The sequence below is a fragment of the Myotis brandtii genome, unplaced genomic scaffold (genome assembly GCF_000412655.1).
Source record: "Myotis brandtii unplaced genomic scaffold, ASM41265v1 scaffold733, whole genome shotgun sequence".
NCBI lineage: Eukaryota > Metazoa > Chordata > Mammalia > Chiroptera > Vespertilionidae > Myotis > Myotis brandtii.
Genome location: NW_005370908.1, coordinates 2,401,589 through 2,418,604, shown reverse-complemented (window position 1 = coordinate 2,418,604; position 17,016 = coordinate 2,401,589). Strand labels below are relative to the sequence as shown.

General features: G+C 35.2%; 1 long non-coding RNA gene across 1 annotated transcript; it reads left to right on the top strand.

Annotated features, from left to right (window-relative positions):
• The first annotated feature begins 2,744 nt into the window (after window positions 1–2,744).
• LOC102258980 lies at window positions 2,745–15,057 on the top strand. The gene is made up of 4 exons (XR_314511.2): window positions 2,745–2,799; window positions 13,022–13,163; window positions 13,279–13,366; window positions 13,816–15,057. It is a non-coding gene; the product is annotated as an uncharacterized LOC102258980 (long non-coding RNA).
• The last annotated feature ends 1,959 nt before the right edge of the window (window positions 15,058–17,016 follow it).

The window sequence follows — 17,016 nt, the reverse complement described above, 5'->3', positions numbered from 1 at the left end:
TAACTAAAGGATAGTTTGTTAAAATGTTCGGTGCATGGTAAACATGTGGTCATCTGGTCTATAATTAAACAGGCAGTTTTACTACATTGATCCAACCTTCCTGGTACTCAAGGGAGAGACAGACAGAGGCTGCAAACAGACATTACATAGTGGTCTCATTCAGTTCAATCTATGCTTGTTTCTGATTCTTCATGTTTATTGGTTGGTAATAATGCCTTTTATTATTACTTATTTTGGAGTTTAGATAGGTAAACTCCAAAAATATCTTCATAATCTCAGCTAGTCTATGCTTACTATTAGCTACACTAATATATTAATGAATAATTATTACTTATTATGGGCATAATTATTATTATCCCTTCATTTAAAAAAGTGTTTGAGTTGGGACAATAAGTTACATTGTCACCATAGACCAGAAGTTCTTAGACAGAGACATGGTGGGCTGGTAAAACTTATGGACCCTTTTTAGAATAATGTTTTAAAATGGGTAACATAAAATACATAAAATTATAAAGGGAAGCAAACATATTAAAATAGAGTTACTGACATATTTTTAAAAATCAAGGTTGTGATATAGTAATTATTGTGCTCCTTTACTAATTCACTCAATACCATTATCTAGTGATTCATTTAGCAACTACTATAATTTAAAGAAGGGATGATTGAAGAATATTTCAACATAGCTGCATCAACTTCAATGTGAAATAAAAATATTTGCAATTCTACTGATGAAGAAATTTCCAGTCCTACTAATTCTGTATTTTATGGCCTACTTGAAGGAAATGCTAAATTTCGGTTCTCTAAAAATTGACAAATATTTTCTCCTAACCCCACACATCTAACTTGTTAAGAACCCCTAGATACACTACATTGCTGGAATATATACCTTTTCAAACCCTAGAATTTTATTATTGTCTCTTCATAACAAATATAAAGTACAACACATTATACATGTTTAATAAATGCATATAGAAATGCATAAATAATAAAGTCAATGAAAAAATTGAAGATGTGAAAAATTAATCAAGATAATTACATAATAGTTCACATAGTATTGAAAAGTTTCCAGATGCAGGCTTTACCTAGTAATATGATATATTATAATATCACAACAAAGATGAATCTTACATAACCAGACACTTGTACTACAACCCACTTTTGGGGGATAGTTATGGCCTTTTGATGTCCTGGGTGACTTAAACGATGGCAGAGGCTGACCTAGTTCACAGAGTGACATCTTGGGAATCCACAGTATTGTGAGACTGAGGATATTGAAGCCAGGTCAAAGGATTATTCTGACAAACGGAAGACTATGATTCTTTGTTTTATCTCTTCCCAACTTCCAGTCCTACCCCCAAATTCAGAAGTATACTCTGAAGGATTTAGACAATGGAAGCAGGGAAGTTACTCTGCCTCTTTGATGTTTATTCTTTGCTTGGCTGTCTTTGTTCTAGAGATTTCTTCACATCTTCTCCATAGGAGCTCTCAGCAGCTCTACACCTGGATGCTTTTGCACCTCTCAAGTCTACCATCAATGGATTAAAATGCATTAAAATGATAAGATATGTACAAAATGTATTTTTGCTTCTCAACTACAAATATATGGCTATCATTGGTATTTCCATAGGTGATCAGGGCCTATCAGGAGAACATCTGGAAATTTATGATATAGAAAGAAAAATTTCAGCTGAATTTCTAACAAGAAAACAGTTAAGCATCCTTTAATGTCTCAGCTGAGTGTGGGCAGAAATACATTCTAATTCTGCCAGGACAAGCCCTTGTAAATACTCTAGCCCTCCACAGGGCAGTGGCATTGATTCCGCTTGTCAACAATGATGATCTGAGAGAACACTGTCCAAAGGATGTGGGTGCAGGGAGAGAGCGAGAGATCACAGAACATAATGAAAGGAGGGCCCAATGAGGAAAAGACAAGATTTGGTGCTCAAGGTGTTTAATGATAAAACATATCCCTTTATAATGAACTAGAGGCCTGGTGCACGAAATCCGTGCATGGGTAGGATCCCTAGGCCTGGTGGTGATCAGAGCCTATCAGGTTCACCACCTCCCTGCCTCCCCGCCCCTCTGCCTCCTCCTTCCCTCAGTCCCTCAGCACCCTGCTGCGGCTGCTGGTCACCCACCATGTTCCACACCCCCTGGTGATCCCTGCCTCCCCGCCCCTCTGCCTCCTCCTTCCCTCACTCCCTCAGTACCCCACCACCGCTGCTGGTCACCCACCATGTTCCACACCCCCTGGTGGTCAGTGCACATCATAGCGAGCAATTGAACTCCCGTTCTCCTAGTCAAACTCCTGAGGGGACACTGCATATTAGCCTTTTATGTATATAGATGGTCTCAGCAAGCCTCGAGTAGATGAATATATTTTATTTATAACTATATTAGTAATTTACATTTACACTGTTAATACCAGGAAAAGAAGCTATTTTAGGCAGTAATTGGTGATATTATGATTATTTTCATCTTTTATTGAATTTATGGGGTAACATTGGCTTAATAGAATTATCTAGGTTTCAGGTGTAAAATTCTATAATATATCATCTGTATAGTGTATTGTTCCTTCACCACCCAAGTCAAGTCCTTCACCATTTATCCCCCCCCTTTACCCTCTTCTAACTCCTCCCAGCCCTTTCCCTCTAGTAATCACCATTGTGTTGTGTCAAAAAGCATTTTGTTGTTGTTGCTTAATCCCTTCATCTTTTTCACCCAGCCCCCCCCAAAAAAGATAAAACAGAGTGACATGATTGATAGTGACTGAGGGAGGCTACTTTGGATAAGATTGGGGTAAGCAGACATTTTTGAATAAGTGACATTTGAAATAAGATTTGAATGATGAGAAAACGCCATGCTATGAACAGTTGTTAAAAGAGCATCTCAGGCAGAGGGATAGCAGATGTAAAGATTCCGGGACTGGGAGAAACATTGTATGTTTGTGTAATAGAATATATGTCAGAGCAGACAAAACATGTTTTAGTAAGTGGGAGAAGCTTAGCAGTGGGCAAAGCCAAATCATATAGGGTCTCCTAAGCTTTGGTAAGCACTTTTGATTTCACTGTAACTGTAATGAACGAATTCACTGAATGTCTCTAAATAAAAAGTGCATGATTTGCATTAAGTTTAGAAAAGCCTATTTTGGATCTCTGTGGAGAATGGACATTAGAAGGATAAATGGGAGCAAGGTGGAACCTGGTGGGGATACCACTGTCATTGTCAGGAGAGACAGTGATGGGGTTGAGGGGGGGTGGGAGTGCCCTTTACTGAAAGAGCAAGAGAAAATTGATGTGAGCAAATAGAGGAAGCTTCCAGATTTTTAATTTTTAAAGCCAATTTTGGCAGCCTTTTCTGATGAGCTTAAGTATTTGCTTCCTGTACCTAACTAAATCTTTGGCCAGAGCCAATACAACACCTCTTTCTAAGAAGTTATGTTATAGCCGAATAGTATTCCATTGTGTATATGTACCACTTCTTCCTTATTGAATCCTCTGTGGCAGGACACTTTGTCTTCATGTCTTGCTAGAAATACTGCTATTTGCGACAACATGGATGGACCTTGAAAATACTATCCTAAGTGAAATAAGCCACTTGGGAGAAGCTAAGAACTAAATGATTTTGCTCATATCATATCTAATAAGAGGGAATATACTAGTTGACCCTCCCGCCGTCGCAAAAGATGGCAGCGTCCACAGCCAATAAGGAGGGAATATGCTAACTGACTGCCCCGCCCTCAAAGAATGCGGCGCCCATAACCACAAGATGGCAGTGCCCAGTCCCCTCAGCCCCCCAGCTGCCCAGGGCCGCCCAAGGCTCAGGTGACCAGGGCCGGCCGAGGCTTGCGCTGCCAGCAGTGGCAGCAGCAGAGGTGTGATGGGGCTTTGCCTTTCCCTGATCACTGGGTTGCCTCCTGCCCCTGAGGGCTCCTGGACTGTGAGAGGGGGCAGGCTGGGCCGAGGGACACCCCCCCTCCAGTGCATGAATTTTCATGCACTGGGCCTCTAGTGTGGGATATAAAACTGAAACTCATGGACACAAATAGCAGTGGGGCAGTTGCCAGGGGGAAAGAGGTAGGGCAAAGGGTGCCTATTAAATGGTGATGGGAAAAGATTTGATGTTGGGTGGTGGGCACACAGTGAAACATACAGATTTTGTATCATAGAAATCTATACTGAAGCCAATATGCTTCTATTAACCAATGCCACCCTGATAAATTTAAATTTTTTAAAAAAATCTACGTTATGTAGTTGTTAAAACCAAGTTCTGAAGCCAGGCTACTGGCATATAAATTCTGTCTCTGCCTGTTAATAGCTGTGTAACCTTGAACTCTTACTTGAATTCTCTGTGCCTCAGTTTCCTCAAATAAAGGAAGAATACAAATTATGTTGCCTCTAAGAGAGTTTTTAAAGATTAAATAAATTAAGATAAAGCCCTTATAATAGGGGTAGACACATAGTAAGTACATGATACACATTCATTTCCTTGTGACTATTCCCAAACTGCAGTGTTATCTTTTAAAACCCACTGTCTTTTAGAATACATATTCATTATAAATTATTTATAGAATTTTCCCCGCATGCTATGTTGTGAAGAGCACTCTCCAGTTATTAAAGGGGACAATTATTGCCTAACTGAATAAAAGAAGATAGAATGAGAAACCAAGGATTAGTGGGAAGCTATAATTAGACAGTTGAATGATGACAGTTTAGTTCTTTATGGAATCCTTATTAATACCATTTGGAGGTCATGCAGTAAACTCAAGAACACTACAAAGTAGGAACCCTGACCTGTATGTGTTGGAAGTCGAGTTGTCATTGGAGACTCTTATCTTAAAAGGATAATGTCTCCCCCCCCCCATACCAGTACATTTAAGGTTATTTTAAAAAGTATTCCTTTGTATTATCTTCCTTTTTAATTTACATTTTTAGTCAATTTAGTAAATCAACTAGCTCTCTACATGTGAAGTCATAGAATTATTAGCAGATCTAAAATTTTTAGAATACAAAAAATTGATATATAACCAATATATTATTTAAAATGTCAAGTTCCTAACGCATAACTAAATGAAACAAAACCATTTCAGTCCTGGCTGGTTTGGCTCAGTGGATAGAGTGTCAGCCTGTAGTCTGAAGGGTCCCAGGTTTGATTCCAGTCAAGGGCACATGCCCAGGTTGCAGGCTGAAGGCAGCCAATCAATGATTTTCTCTCATCATTGATGTTTCTATTTCTCTCTCCCTCTCCCTTCCTCTCTGAAAACAATAAAAATAAAAAAAAATAAAAAACCATTTCATCATGAACCTGGAAACATTACAAAAGAAGTCACTAAACAAAGCATATCTGAGATTCAGCAGATCAAGACCTGCTGAACAGGCCTTCTCATAGTTGCACTATTTGGTATTTTTCTAAAAAACATAATGAGAAACTTGATGCTAGATTGTTTATACTCCACAAAGCTGGGAGGCTTTGTGAATTATTTCACCTCTAAAGCCACACAACACAGTTAAAAATTTAAAAGGAAAAACAGATTTTATAGGTGAGAACATAGTGTTTTGGGTAACTGCTTTGACAGAAGTATTGGTTCCAGAACAAGAGAGTAAAATTGCCTTTCTGTGATTTGGTTGAACGCTATCTGACATCACAGTTGAAAATGGTTGTTCACACAAGGAGACTGAGTAGGATGATAAAGTCGCTAATAATCATGTTAGTATGAGAAACTGAAGAGCCATTACCTTCAGATAATTAAAGGGTTGGGATGTAGAAGAAAGGACTTATTCTTTTAGCTTTGAATGAAAATTATAGGCAGACTCAGAAAGAAAAGTTTTTTCAAGCATAAATAATTGCTCAAAAAACATGAGAAAGATTAGACTACAGGAATTCTCAAGTTATTTTTTTCCCTTTTTTTCCCTCCTTAGTTATACTATCTATTCTAGAAAAAGGCTACGTTACAAGGATGTCTAGTTACAAAAAAGAATATTTGCTCAAATTTTTGAAGTGACTTAATTTTCTTGTTCATGTCTCAAAATTCGCAAATAATCTCCTAATCTTACATGTTGCAAAACTGCATATAAATCCTGACCTAAAAAATTTCTCACAAAGGTTAACTAAGAGATATTTCGGCATTCTGGAAATTATCTATTGCAAGCTCAGGTGATACATTAGTTCATTGAGAGATAGATCTTATTTAATTCCCCAAAGCAACAGTGTGTTATAATTTAGGAGATTCTATTTGAACAACTATGCATTCTTACTATCTTTCTAAGGAAGGAGGACCCAGGGTTATTAGTTCAAAAAAATGGAGTAGTGCTAGAAAACCAAACATTAAAAAAAATAATGACTTTATTAATTTTAATGCTCCATTGTATTGATTCATAACAGGTATGTCGCACAAGGTAAAACAAGGACAAACTAACATCAGCCTTCAATCTTTTAACAAATGATTATTATTGTAACTCAGTGAAATAAACATATTCACTCTTTTTTACAGGCATAATAACATAGGATCACAATAAAAAATTATATTAGTAGGACTGATTCATTTACTTATTCATGTGTTTAATAAATAGATGTTCTAGCTTAATTTTCATTTCATTCAAATTTATTTGCCCTTCCACAAATTTATTTTGCTGAATGCATTTATTCTTCTGATCAAGTTGACAAAAAGGCTCCTTGGTGCATTAGAATTTTAAATGGTATTGAGTCATGTAGGTAAATAAAAATAATTAAAATGAATACTTTATCATCATCCAAATGCAAACTAGTACTACACAGAGAAAGTCAATGCCATCAATCCCCATTATTTACTTCACAGTTATTAATTATATGAATATACATCATAGTAAAGAATGAGAAATGTTGACAACAGTGCTGTGAGTTGAAAAGACAAGTATGCACTTCAGCTTATGGATAGACATGATAATATAAGAAATACAAATAGTGTTAAAATTCCAAAATTATTGCTAAAAGACTTATTGCTAAAATAAACTTTATTTTTATAAGTTTAGAGTGTAGAAATGTTGCAAAGAGAATACTGAGTTTTCATAAACCCAGAACACAGTTTCTCCTATTATTAACGTCTTACATTAGCAGAATTCATTTATTGTAATTAATGAAGTAATATTGATATGTTGTTATTAGCTAAAGTCCACACTGTATTAATATTTCCTTAATTTTTACTTCAGGTCTTTTTTATATTCCAGTGTGCATTTTAGAATACATTACATTTAATCATCATGTATCCTTGGGCTCCTCTAGCTGTGACAATTTCTCACACTTCTTTTGTTATTGATGACCATGACAGTTCTGAGAAGCACCGGTTAGGTATTTTATAAAATGTCCCTCTATTAAGATTTGTCTGCTGTTAGGATTTTGGGAAAGAAGACCGCTGTGGTAAAGTGCCATTCCTGTGACATCATATTCAGGCTATGAAATAACACAGTGTGTTATTAATATGAATTTAGACCTTGATCATCTTGCTAGTCAGGTTTCTCCATTATAACATTGTCACCTCCTTCCCACTCCCCTTAAAATGTACTCTTTGGAACAAAGTCACTCTGCCAATACCTAAAGAATGGCGAGTTATGTTTCACCTACTGTAGTGTGGGTGGGATACCTACAGAAATTATTTGAAATCATTTAATTTCTATGGATGTCTGTCTCCTCCAGTTATTTATTTATTCAATCATTTACATATATCATTATGTTCTCATGAACATTTAGTTAATAAATTGTGTTATAATCTTTATGTTATTGGTTGAATAGTTCCAGCTTTGGCTATTTGGAAACTCTTTTAGTTGGTTCTTGTGTCCCTTTGAATTATTATCTCCATCATTGTTTGTATTTGTTGTTGATTTTTGTTTCACAGGTTGGCTTATCCACTTATTGATTGATTCATTATTTCATTCATAGGCATTATTCTTTTATGGTAGTTTTAGGTGAGCAGCAAAATTGACAGGAAGGTATAGAGATTTCCTACTCTAATAATATATTTCATTTAATTGGTGTATGCATATAATTCATACTTAAGGTGATTATTACCATGTTTGTAACTTTTTTTCTATCTGTCACAGGTTTTTTTTTCCTTTTTTTTCTACCATTTATAGTTTTATTTTATATAATTCCTGTTGGTTCTTAGATATCAATTCTACTTCTTTTTACATTTTTATTAATCGTCCTATAGTTTAAATTATTAATTTTTAATTTATGTCCGCCTTTAGATAACAATATAATGATTTGTATGCCCTGCATGATCCTTATAACAGACTATTCCCAATTCTTCCCTCTTTTCCCTTATGATATTGCTGTTAGTTGTTTCAATTATGTATGTGCTACTTATATCCAATACATTATTTTTATTTTAAACCATTATATTTTAGATCAATTAAGAATAAAAAATAAGCCCTGGTCAGTGTGGCTCAGTTGGTTGAGTGTCATCCCATGCACCAAATGGTCACAGGTTCTGTTCCAGGTCAGGACAGATGCAGGCTTCATCCCTAGAAGGTGGCATGCAGGAGACAGCTGATGTTCGCTTTGTCTCTTCAGACTGTGGTGGGGTTTTTTGTGTTATTTGTTTATTTATTTTTGCCTTTCAGCTTGGCTTATAAAATTTTGTTGAAAATCAAACATGACGTATTTGATAATAGGAACTCAGACAAATAGACCTCTCCTATCACCTTTTGTGATGATCTGGCTGTGTTTAATGTTTATGGCAGCTGTACATGGCAGAAACTTTAAGTCCCTCTAGTGTCCCTGTCTTGGCCTCCCTCTGTCTTTGGGTTTTGCTAAGAACTCCTCTTTAGATAGCACCTGTGTCTTTCCATTTTAATCTACTGTTATTAAACATGTGCCCTGTTGGTGTGACAGTAAGGTGTAGGGAGGGAAAGCGTTCTATAATTTTATGGTTAAATCCCAATCTTTTAGTGGGCCTTTTCCTGAAATGTGACCTTCACAAGGGTTTCTTCGTTTCCTCCCCTCTCCTTAGATTAGCCGGGAAAACTAGAGTAGACTGGAATCCTCAGGGAAGTGCCCTTTCCCCAAGTTGGATAAGGCTTTGGAAAGTTTCTTTTCTCCTGGAGTGTAGGCATTTGTTAGGGAGAACACTACAGGCACATTTTACAAAGGTTCCTTTCTTCTCACACTGACAGAACCAGGAGGGGGATCTTCCTTGGTTCTTCACCATGAGGATCCAGAATAGTTCCTGGAGGCAAAACCCCAGAAAGAACAGGGACTTCCTAAGAGTCCCAGGAGTTTCTGATTCTCAAGCCAATCCATACTCAGCTCCTATCAATTCATCACAATTATCAATTAATTGCTACCTGTTTATGGGTCCCGCAGCTTCTGCTCTAAGTGAAGAGATCTTAGCTCTGACTCTGGATTTGTCTGTCTCTCTAGATTCCTGGGTGGTGGTTTCCCAGGCAGCCTCAGTTCTCTGATGGATCCAAGAAAAGTGAATTTTCAATTTGTTAAGCTTTATTTTTAATGCAAAGACAAAAGTGACAATGGAGATGAAAACAGAAATTGCTTATGGTCATTTTTTACAATATATTTCTAGAATTGTTTTGTTAGAAAAATTTTAAAGTCTGATTATTCATAGCAATTGGAAAGACCAGAATGTCAAGACTTTGAATAAAGTGATCTATGTTCCTAAGTACATACGGTTAGTAATTTTTACACTGAATTTTATTCTGTAATAGTTTGTTATCTTTGGGAAAGTACTAACTTAAAAACCTATGACTGTTAAGTTATATTAAAATTGAAAATGTAATTGAATTCTCAATCAGTTGAATATATGTGTATATATTGATGTACTAGTATAGTGATAAGTACTATCATGGATATTTTACAAATCTTATCCTCATCTTGAAACTATGTGAGTTAAATTTTATTATTCCCATTGTATAGATTAAGAAAGTGAGACATGGAAATTTGTGCTCTTAACCACTAGTTATTTTGTTTCTCTAATTAATTGGAAATTACCTATCCATTTTAAGATATTTGGGATGGTAGAAAGATATATGTTAAAGAGTTTAGCTAAAGTCAAATGTTTAGATTAGATCACTATGCAATAAAAATTAGTATCTGTCTTTAAAGCATATGGGTAAAAGTAACCCTTGATTACAAAAGTAAAATATTTTATTACCTACTTACCCGTTGGCATCTATACTTATTATTAATATAAAATATCTCTTTAATTTAGTACTAGTATAGTGATAAGTACTATCATGGATATTTTACAAATCTTATCCTCATCTTGAAACTATGTGAGTTAAATTTTATTATTCCCATTGTATAGATTAAGAAAGTGAGACATGGAAATTTGTGCTCTTAACCACTAGTTATTTTGTTTCTCTAATTAATTGGAAATTACCTATCCATTTTAAGATATTTGGGATGGTAGAAAGATATATGTTAAAGAGTTTAGTTAAAGTCAAATGTTTAGATTAGATCACTATGCAATCAAAAATAGTATCTGTCTTTAAAGCATATGGATAAAAGAGTAACCCTTGATTACAAAAGTAAAATATTTTATTACCTATTTACCCCTTGGCATCTATACTTATTATTAATATATAAAATATCTCTTTAATTTATGCTTTTAAAAACATGAAAGGAGCCCTACCTGGTTTGGCTCAGTGGATAGAGCGTCGACCTGTGAACTGAAGGGTCCCAGGTGATTCCGGTCAAGGGCATGTACCTTGGTTGCAGGCACATCTCCAGTAGGGGGTGTGCAGGAGGCAGCTGATCAATGTTTCTCTCTCATCGATGTTTCTAACTCTCTCTATCCCTCTCCCCTCCTCTCTGTAAAAAATCAATAAAATATATTTTAAAATAACATGAAAGGAAGTAGAATAAATTGAATTGTTATGCAGTTGACATCCTTAACATAGATAATAAATACTGCATAGATCTTTATTTATTTGTGTCATCACCACATGCAGAAAAATCTTTATGAAAAATTAATAATATACTATTCAAATCTCATGTGTATGTTCTGTAAAATAGGGTGTCTTAATCTTAGTTCTAATCTTTAAAAAATTTTACTGTAAACTATAATTATAGTAATCAAAGTTGCTTTCCTGTAAGTAAGTTATGTTAAAATACAGAGTGGATACCAGGAAAACACGTTGGTCTACGATCTTTCATGTCTACAATTTGTTGACCCAAATAATCTTAATTAAGAGCTGAGAAAACATTTTTGCTGGTATATGAAATAATTAGCTGTGAAAGTCATGATCGGAGACCCTTTTAAGATTTAGATTTTAAGTGCTTTCTTTTCTACTTGTCAAGTCTTGACATTTTATCATTTGGTATTTAAGAAGTGGAGATTAACCTCCTCCCTACAAACACAGTAGACAAATTATATTTATGCTAAATAATCAATACTATTAAAAGCAAGCTGGTTTGGATGGTCAAAGCATTGACACTTCTGCCCAAAAAGATGTTTGCTCACCCACATAGGAACAAAACTCTATCTTCAGATGAAATACTATGTTTAAGTAATTGTTTAAAGTAAAATTTTCCAGTGGAAAAAGTATTATAACTCTTTCTAAGTAGTCTTAGACACCTTAAATTTAATATGTTTCAAACTCAACTGACCTCTGCCCCCACTCTTTTCTCCTATAATATTTAAATTAATAAAGTAAAAAGACTTCTTTGAAAATACTATTATATAGTTTACTTGTTTATTTTGTATTTTTATAACACATTTTTATAATGTAAGTTATGTAAGCTCTTCAAGGGTATGAATTTTTCTCTGCATTAGTCACTGATAAATTCCAAGTACCCAGAACAGTGCCAGGCACATAGTAGATGTTCATTTATAATTGGTTCAATGAATGAGTGTCTCCTTCTACTAGAACAGTGGTCAGCAAACTGCGGCCCCTTGAGTGTGGCTCTTCCACAAAATACCACGTGCAGGCGCGCATGTACAGTGCGATTGAAACTTTGTGGCCACACTCAAGGGGCCAAAGAGCCGCATGTGGCCGCAGTTTGCCGACCACTGTACTAGAAGGTCCCTAAGGGCTGCAAATTTGTCTGACTGACAAGTATATTTCTAGTGTCAGAGTAGACATTGAATAATAAATATCCCTAGGCAGATCAGCTGAATGGTAGATTGAATACAATTATACCAGTATTGAAATGCTGATAGTAGAAGGAAAACAGTATGAATACCCTCTGTTCTCTATCTCTGAGCAATATATCTACTTACAGTGATCCATTTTACACAAGTTTGCCTGTTATACTCTGGTACTCGTGAAAATAAATATTTGTTAAACTTTTGATGACTTACAATGACTGTTTACCTTTTGACTTGATTTTCCAGAAGATTGAATTAGCTTAAATGACGGCTATTGAGATAGGCAGGCTATAAAGCATTGTTTGAGCTTTTCAAGTATGAAGTTTGCATATTCAATTATCTTTATCATTTAGAAAATTTCTTTCAGATACAAATTTTAAAGGATTGCTATAAAAACCATTTAAAATGGCAACAATACTAAAAGTAGAAAAGTCTCCTTGAATGTAACGTTGCGGTCTCATCTATATTTGTATGCATATAGCGGATGCAATGATGATTGCAGTCATTGTGAAAGTGGTAATAACTACAGCCGACTGAGCATATGTTTATACAATGATCTTTGAGGAGTTTGAAGCCTATGACTGTGACATGCCGTCATCTAATCATGACTTAATTAAATATAAACTAATCCTGTATTCTCAGCTGAAGTTCTGGGTCCAGGGCTATTATACTGTTTATTTTGTTAGTAGATATATAAAAACGCCTGGGTGGCATACAGCTTGGAGAAAGCGCTCACACTTGATTTGGTTTCTTTATCACTATCACACTTATGACAAAAGATCTCTGCTTTTTCTCTCTAATCCTCATCCCATCTTTCTGTGTTAATATGTTTCCCTTCAGACATAGCACAGTAAGCTCAGATTAATAAGGACATAGAGTCGCATTTTAAGATAACATTGATTCTGGAGAACAACGGAGGATGCTATGTTTTTTCCCTTGAAGAACTGATAGGGTGGAATTCTAGAGGCACCATATGATGTCCTTCTGAAGAAATTTCAGGGGGTCAGGAAACCCAGACTTAATACCCACAGAAAACGGCAAGAGTATGGATCTCCATCACCAGGGGGCCAGGTGACACTTGAAGGTTAATATAATATGATTTTTTTGGACATGATTTTTCTTCGCTTTTACATTTTCACAGAAATGCTGTCCACTTCTTTACTAAATCTTCGTTATTGGTTTTTTATCTTTCCCTTTAGGAATCACAAAGAGAAGACTTTGAGATGGCAATACATCTCAGAAAATGTCATGTTTGTAACATGCTGATCTTCTGAATATTTCTACAAGGTATGCTGCTGCATAGCAATCAAGGATGTGGAGGACTCTCCTGCTGAGCTAACATGTTTCCATTGTGATGGAAAAAAAGTAAAAATTATAGTAACTTTGAGGGTCAGTAACACAACTCTTCCACATCATATGCTTGAGTGGAAATAGAGTATGTCAGCTGGATTTAGCTACTGCTGAGTTCTTAAACCTATTTAATATCAGGGTGGTTCTTACCAGGCACTTGCAGTCAATGATATTTAACTAAAAAATAATAATAATAAAGATGCTCTTTATTTACAAGAGAATAGTTTGCTACTGATCTCTCTGATTACTTACTAATAGAAGCTTCTGTTTACTGACAAAAAATGATTCTGGTTATAATGTTAATGAAATTTATGAAGTAACAATATAGAAAAAAAGAGAGCTAAAACAATGTGAGTTTTTTTTCTTTCTTTCTTTCTTTTTTTCAGCTACCCAGACATGTGTTCAACCCAAATAGGGAGGCATCTTCAGAAATTCTTCACAATCACCCAAGAAATCATAAAATGAAGGTCCTATGATCGTTGTCTATGCGAACAAATGATGCTTAAATAGTTTCAGAAAGATTGGAATAGAAAGCAAGCTCTGTCAGTAGACCTCTCAAATTGTGTGTTCCTTGTATTCCATGGATATAGTCATTCAAAATAAAATAGTATTATGATAACATGAATTTTATAGCAGCCTTTTTTGTGCAAATAAGCCCCATAGATAAATGTATAATAAAAGCAACCATTACCATAGGACAGTATTTTACACTGCAAGTGTGTGATCAATGTAACTGAATCCTCAGAAATCTGGGATTCTGAGCATCAAGCCACTCAAATGTTTTGTCATTTTTATTAGCAAGATAAAAACCAAAGCACTATTTCGTTATTGACCAGAACAGTCTTCTTATTTTCTCACTTTTGCAGCTTTTCTCACCAATACTAACTCAGTGTTTTATCTTCAACTAGTTTTAATGATCTCCATAGCCACTAATATAAACACAGGATAAATTTATAAGCTCAGGGTTTTGGTAATGTTAGTCAAGTATACACCAGATAAAAGACAGTGTCATCCATTTCTGAGGCAAGCTGAGTGAGGTCATGAATAAGATTGTGGCAGAAGCCTGCCCATTGACTTAGGAATGGGGACTGTAGCCAAGATATCCCAAACACATGATCCTACAATATATTTTATCAATACTTGCATTTGTTTAAAAATTAAAATCAAGATATTTTATATAGCAACCCATTTTCTGTTGAAAATGTTTAAATTCTAAAAGTAAGAGCTGAACTCCTTCATACACCCTTCCGCCTGCTGCATATATCCGTGTCCTCAGCCCTTCTTCGGATTCCGTGTTTACAAGGTCAAGAGGATGGACAGGAGGTTTCAGTGACCAACGCCCGCTCCAGGCTTATTTTATTTTGTTAACAATGTCATGTCTGAGAATTTAAACGGAATGTAAAGAACAAGACAGTTCTATTCACTAAAAAAGGGATTATGTGTTCTAACACTAACTTATCAGTATGTTTTGGGAGTATACAAAATTGCAGAAACTTCTCTGTAGATTTTTCCTGGCTCATTGCATGCTCTATACTTGGGTTTGACCAAAACTGACTTCCACATAACATTTTGTATATTACTCTCCAGTTTGAGAGCCTGTAATAACCCCTTGTTGCTCAGTGGATACAGTCTAAGGTCCTTGTATGAATTCTTCTTTGGCTTTACCTTGTCTCTTTTGTTTAATTCCTAACATTTTTAAAGTGACTTTATAGAGTTTGAATAAATAAATAATGAGAGAAACATAAAAGGTCTCTATGTTCGTTTGTTTTTGTAATTATAAGATTTAAAGGCAGACCAGTTTAGTTCAAATTCTAGTTTTCCACTTACTACATATGTGGACTTGACTATTATTTGACCTTTACATTTCTGAACTCTAGTTCATTATTCCTGCTCTTATGAGGATAAAATTATGTAAGAATAATTGTCAGTTATCTTCTTTTTTCCATAGGTGTCATCATTATGTTACTTATACAGTAGTGTTCCACTTGCTTAGAACATCTCCCAAATGACTTCAATATAAGAAACATAATCACCCAATATAAGAATTCACACCCATCCTTATATCCTATTAACATATTCTGACATAGAGTTTGCCCTACAGAATTAATTCTTTGTTTAATGTATATAAGTTTTATCTCTATAAGTATATTTTAACCTTTCAAGGACAATGGCAATAGCTCAAATATGTGGATAAAAATAGCAGAGATGGTGAAAACAACTGGCATTTATATGTGGCTTTATGATAAGCCAAGGGCTCTCATACTTTATTTGATTTACTACTCAAAAATCTTTGTGATGTGTGTAAGGTAGGTCTTATTTTTGTTACCCTCATTTCATATAAGAGTTAACTGAGGAGTTTAGAGGAAATGTAGATTTCCTGCACATGGTTTAAAACCTTTATTTATATCTTCTGGCCCTGGATCCACAGTACTTCAACTACACCATATTGTCTTCTAAAGAATAACTATAGTAGTATGTATAGGGCTGATTGTGAGAATAAGTCCATTGGCTGTTGATTTATAAAACCTGAGAGGGGTCTTAGAATACACACAATCTTTTCTTTATAGAGATTCACACAATGTGTCCTTTTACTGTCATCATCATCTATACTAAATATTGCGATGAATAAAATTGCTGTAATTTAGAGGCAAGGGATTTCTTATTTACCTGGGATTTTCAGACAGAGAGACCCTGAGAGAAGTTTTAACATGATTTCAAAGTTATTAACAGTGGTCACGTAGTCCAGGAGTGCACCACAGATTTCCACACCTTTGTATCATTTTTCTGACCCCAGGTGTTTGAGTTTGATATATCTGGCAAACACATTGTCTATGAGTAATGTTTTACCCTTGGAAACTTTTTTCTCATGACCCATTCTCAAGTATATTATTTTTCAATAGGCTCTGGGATTCAGCTTTCACTATTACATATAGTTTCTACCTAATGGATTCTGTCTCTTCTCTTCCTGATTTTTTTCCAAGTTAATTATTTGTAGTGACATTACAATGAATAAAAAGTCTACAAGGTGAAAAATAGAAAGAGGGCTCACAAATAAATGGCTGACCTAATGATGGGTCTGAAATATATGCCTCATGAAGGTACAATACTCTTTACATTTATTTTACAAGGTCATAGATAATGGTTCTGTGTTACTATAATCATATGGAGGGCACGTGATATAACCCAAGAGAGAAGCAAATAGATCTGGGCACTGGAGACTGCTCATGTGAAGGAAAAGGTCAGAATACTGATGGGTCATTTAATGGATGGTTAAGTTTTCAGAGCCAATGTGGTTCTATACAAAGAGACTGGGATTAACTTAGGTTTATTCATCCACCTTTCTGGCCAGTGAAAAAGATGCAGATACAACTAATTTTATATGAATTCTTATTATTTATGTTTTTTTCCACTTAACTTACTGGTCAATCAGGCTTTCAGAACCAAGGTAGCTCAATTCAAATGAACTGGGATTATTTACTCACCTTTCTGGTAGGTGAAAAAGTTGCAAACACATCTATCTTTATATTGGTCATCAGCCTGCAATATGAAAAAGATTCTTCAGTAGGTTGTGGCACATACTTTGTGAA